Source organism: Aethina tumida, chromosome 4 (assembly GCF_024364675.1).
Source record: "Aethina tumida isolate Nest 87 chromosome 4, icAetTumi1.1, whole genome shotgun sequence".
Lineage (NCBI taxonomy): Eukaryota > Metazoa > Arthropoda > Insecta > Coleoptera > Nitidulidae > Aethina > Aethina tumida.
The window spans coordinates 3,548,060-3,554,341 of NC_065438.1; positions in this window are offsets into that span (position 1 = coordinate 3,548,060).

Genomic DNA, 6,282 nt, shown 5'->3' on the forward strand with positions numbered 1-6,282 from the left:
ACGTAAAATAATAAAATATAATAGTAATTAATAATTATAATTAAGTACTTCAACATATTATTTTTTTTAGTCTTAATAAAATATTCCATCTAACTTCTTTAATTTTGTTTAATTAAAAATTATAATTTGGAAAAGAGATTACAATAAAATATGAAATAATTAAATTAAATACTAATAATAATAATTAATAATTATAATCAATTATTCAAGAATATTTTTTGTCTTAATAAAATATTTCAAATTCTATCTAATTTCTGTAGTTTTATTTAATTAAAGTTATAATTTAGAAAAGTGAATATTTATATAGTAAAATGTGATACAATAAAATGAAATACTAATAATAATAATTAATAATTATAATTAATTACTCTAGAAAATATTTTGTCTTAATTAAATATTTCAAAATTCCATCTAATTTCTTTAGTTTTGTATAATTAAAATTATAATTTAGAAAAGAGAATACTTATACAATAAAATGTGAAATAATAAAATGAAATACTACTAATAATAATTTATAATTATAATTAATTACTCTGGAATATTTTTTGTATTAATAAAGTATTTCAAAATTCCATCTAATTTCTTTAGTTTTGTTTAATAAAAGTTATAATTTAGAAAAGAGAATACTTATACAATAAAATGTGAAATAATAAAGTGAAATACTAATAATAAAAATTAATAATTATAATTAATTACTCTAGAATATTTTTTGTTTAATAAAATATTTTAAAATTCTATCTAATTTCTTTAGTTTTGTTTAATTAAAGTTATAATTTAGAAAAATATACAATAGAATGTGAAATGATAAAATGAAATACTAATAATAATAATTAATAATTTTAATTAATTACTCTAGAATATTTTTTGTCTTAATAAAATCTTTCAAAATTCCATCTAATTTATTTAGTTTTGTTTAATTAAAGTTATAATTTAGGAAAGAGAATACTTATACAATAAAATATGAAATAACAAAATGAAATACTAATTATAATAATTAATAATTATAATTAATTAATCTAGAATATTTTTTTTCTTAATAAAATATTTCAAAATTCCATATAATTCTTTAATTTTATTTAATTAAAAATTGTAATTTAGAAAAGAGAATACAATATACAATAAAATGGGAGGTAATATTAATAATTATTAATAATAAAATATTCTTTTTCAAAATTCCATCTAATTTCTTTAATTCATATTATTAATAATTAGTCATTACAATTAATATTTTTATAACTATTTGACTAATTTTTATTTTAATTAACATGTTGTTAAATTTTCAGTTTTATTTTTAATAAATTGTTATATTTTTGGACTTTTATTTAATTTTTCATGTAAATTAATGTCAGTGTATTAATAATTATGTAATTGTATATCAATTAACTTATTAAATAATGATAGTTCCATTCACCAAGCAAAAGTTAAATTTTTAACAAATTATCTAATAAATATTATTAATTACAACCTTTAAACATATAATTAAGTTAAAAAACATTGACATCTAGCAGGATATTTTAATAAATAAATTTTTGTTACAATTTCCTCTTACCTGATCCGTCGTTGTGTAATGGTTAATTTTAGAATGCAATTTAATTAAGTAAACGTTCCGTCACTCCAAATCAAAAGCCATTTATTAAACTGACCGTAGCGCATAATAAAAAATTTGTTTAATCCTTTTAATCACGTACAAACATCCGTGTAACATGTAACTGTATCGCATTTATTTGATTAAATATATCTGATATGAAGTTTTTATTTGATGAATTATAAAAGACTTGTTAGAATGATTGATAATGATGTATGGATGTTTGGTATTAGAAGTTTCTAATAATATTATTACGCACTGACTACATTATTGTAGACTTGTAGCGATGAAATTATTATTCATTGTAACAGAAAAAATAACATTTGAAGCAAATATAAATAGTACTCATTTCAGACACCAAAGTTTTTTAGTGATTTAATTTATAAAATCAATTTTGTCAAGGTTAAGTAGATTTATTATTGCACAGAAATATTTATTTTATCCAATATACAAAATAAATTTGACAATTAATGCCTTTAATTAAAAATAAACGTCAGTAAAATATGAGTGGGATGTTTTAAATGTACCAAATTATTTTTAAACACTAATATGACTTTTGAAATTGACAATTAAATATTTTCCTGCTGAAATTATTATTAATAGTCCATCTATTGATGCTCACATTGATAATAACATTGTTCATTAATAAAAATTCCTCATTTAAATTTCAGTTATATCAAGATAATATTTTAACAAGTCAACAAGAAAATTATTTCAAAATTTAACAAACCATCCAAATCCAAATTAATTATCCTATGTTTTACCATCTACACAGCCAGATTAAAATACGTGCCCGTTTAAATTTACATAATTTTTTATGTTAATGTTTGCCTTTCTTAAACAAATTAATGAATTTTTGATGCGCAGCATCACTTGATAAATTCCCTAAAAAAAATATTCATTTATATCTGTGTCCCCGACGATAAATTACAATTAAAAAACGATAAAAAAATTAATGGGCATTGTTGTCCACGATTCAGTTAATTAATTAGTTTTATGGAATGGTACACTTAAATTGTAATATTGACGTATGCACAACGAGTAAGGATTTAATGAATGTCCAGGTGATTCGTATGCTAATTATTGAGTCAACGATTTAATTATAATAAAATTAGAAATGTTTAGGTCATAACTTAAAACTATTAATAGAAAAAAAAATAACAAATACTGTGGGAAATTAATGAATTTTGTAAAAATATTTTAATAACAACATGTTTATGTTTTTGTTATTTGTAATTTATTTTATATACAAAGCAAATTAATGGTATAATTGTAATTAATACTGGTAGTAAATGCGGCAATTAACTCTTCATAAATTAATATAAATTGTTATTTCTTTACTGAAATATGATTAGAGAAATAGATAATAATAAAGAAATTATATAAAACAAGTTTTTAACTACTTTTGAACTATAAATAAATGCTGTTTAGAAATGGAAACCTTGTAATAATATTATTTATTAAATTATTGATAGTATAATATTATATTATTTATACTCAAACCAAAAATAGACTACGTAGACCCAATGGTCAAATTTTGTTGATTTTTGATATAGAAAGTACTAAATGATTGAAAATAGTACTCTTTGAATAAGTCCAAGATATCGTAGAAAAAATGACAAGAATTACAAATAATAATAAATAATTATTAATTTATTTAATCCTTCAACTATATTAAGTGAGATACTGTTGAAAGAATACCAATAATTATAGTATTTAATTTATATATTAGGTTAGGTTCGTTAAGTTAGGTTAGGTTAGTAAAAGTTAGGTTAGGTTAGATTAAACATCAGGTTTTATATTTCTATTTAAACAATTCAGTTCTACTGTTTGAATTAGCCGGACATCACAGAAAAACTAATAATTTACTTAACTTAATAACTAATTTAGTTCATACTTCCATTATATTTATTGAGAAACTGTTAAAAGTATTTGAATAATGATAATATTTAATTAGGTTTGTTAAGTGAGGTTAGGTTACTATAAGTTTGGTTAGGTTAGATTTAATTAAATAAAATTAAAACTTTTGTTCTAATTAGATAAAAATTATAGTAAAAAAGTTGTACTCTTTGAATAAGCCAAAGACATCATAAAAAAATGAAGTGAAATACAAAGAATAATAAATAATTATTAATTTATTTAATTAGATATCTTCTTCACCAATTTTTACAACTAATTAACTGTAAAACATAGTATTTAAAATAAAATTCTTTAACAGGAATAAAAAGCAACTGAAATAATAAAAAATATTTATTATTTTACAATACAAGATTCATAAATATTTTATAGGAATATTTTATTCGACATTATTTTCTATTACGTATAATTAAATGAATAACAAAGTATGCTTTAATACTTAATAATCTCTGGATTTATATTTGTTTTAAAATTTATTATATCACACATTGTTTAAATTTATTGTTTTATTTCCAGGTAGCTTTCATGAATAAATAAATTATTACATTTAATTTGCATAAAAAAACTCAATATTTATTACACACACAGTTCCATAATTAACTAACGGTACAGTTTAAATTTATTTAAAAACATTTTATTATTGCTTTTACACTAATTTCTTTCACAAGCAATATTTTTTTCTCAGAGTGTTAATTAATCAAAATTAAAAATGCATAATTAATTACAAGACACTAAAATACAGTCCGAAATCACATTTATCCATAATAATTCTTATTGTGAGTTGATTGTCCGTATAAAGAAATGTTTTGAGTTATGGCCTACAAGCCATACGAAAGTCGGAAAGGATTTGATACACGACCAATGATTAAGCATTCCAGATTTGTTATAAATCTAATTAATATTCCATATAATTTAGGACGTCACGAAAACGCATATTTAACAAAATACATCGTAAATTATCCACGGCAATCGGACCGTACCAAGAGGGAAATGTTTTTCTAACGATATTTCATAAAACACGTACATTTCTACGGCTGATCTAAATTATCACCTGAGTTCTTTAACAACCGCAACGCACGCTGCACATAATTAATACGATTCCAAACTATATTCACATTCTTCGAATTCTAAACACATCGAAGCATGCCTGGATGTGTGAGCGAGACGGAGCTCGGGGGCCCCAAAAGAAGAAGGAAAAAAAAAAACGAGTCCCTTAATAAATATTCAAATTTAACCCACGATAAATTTTGAGGTAAAGTTATGTGCCCATTAAAAAAGACAACATATTAATTCGACAAATATATTTTTAATATCTTATGAAAACGTGCAACGGGTTGACTTGAATTTATTTGTTTTGTATTGTAATTTTGTTTTATTTTGGCCCGTTTTTGTTAGGTGTTGGGGCGAGCTGTGATCTTTATCTAAGGGGATGTTGTAAATAATAATTCTAATTCGTGTGTAATGGGGATTAGAAATATAAAATTGTGTGTTTAGAAGGAAATGACAGGTGTTCCAATTGAATTAAACAACAAATAAAAATTAGAAGAACAAATCTAATGTAAATAGTTTGTATATTAATTACTTTACAGTTCATAAACTATACTATGTGAGTAGAAAATAGATGACATAGATCTTAGTGGTCCAATTTCAACAAAATCTGATGTGTATTTATTTAATTTTACTATTAAATATATAAATATAAATTAAATAAATCTAACTTAACTTAACGAACCTAATCTAATATCTAAATTAAATCAATTAATATAGGATGAAACAAATATAAAAAGATAATGTTAAAGTTATCTTAATTTTGGGTGTTTTACTTCTTTTTTGTCTTCTAAACAATATAATATTTTCAGGTATGTCTATATGTCAGAGTTAAAATCTTCAATTTTACTTGATGTGTTACAAACTGAACCAAATTCTTATAGATTTCAAGAGGTTGAGTCTTAAAGCTCAGTTTGGAAGCTATACTTCTCTTTTATCTGCCAAGAAAGCTAAAGTTTACTGATGTTTCCATATTTCAGAGTCAAAATCTTCAATTTCACTTGATGTGTTACAAACTGAACCAAATTCTTATAAATTACAAGAGGTTGAATGTTAAAGCTCAGGTTGGAAGCTATACTTCTCTTTTATCTTTCAAGGAAGCTAAAGTTTACTAATGTTTTCATATTTCAGAGTCAAAATCTTCAATTTTAGTTGATGTGTTACAAACTGAACCTAATTCTAATAGATTATAAGAGGTTGAGTCTTAAAGCTCAGTTTGGAAGCTATACTTCTCTTTTTTCTTCCAAGAAAGCTAAAGTTTACTGATGTTTCCATATTTCAGAGCCAAAATCTTCAATTTTACTTAATGTGTTATAAACTGAACCAAATTCTTATAGATTACAAGAGGTTGAGTCTTAAAACTCAGTTTGGAATCTATATTTCTCTTTTATCTTCCAAGGAAGCTAAAGTTTACTGATGTTTCCATATTTCAGAGTCAAAATCTTAAATTTCACTTGATGTGTTACAAACTGAACCAAATTCTTATAGATTACAAAAGGTTGAGTCTTAAAGCTTAGTTTGGAAGTTATACTTCTCTTTTATCTTCCAAGGAAGCTAAAGTTTACTGATGTTTCCATATTTCTCTTTTATATTCTGACTAAGCTAAAGAAAAAAAGGTTTAAAAAGTAAATTAAATAATAGTTTAATTAAGTAGAACTAAGACATCATTGCTAAAAAGCAGCATAGTAATAGAATAAATTATGAAGATGGTGACTTGACATTATTGAGTTCAG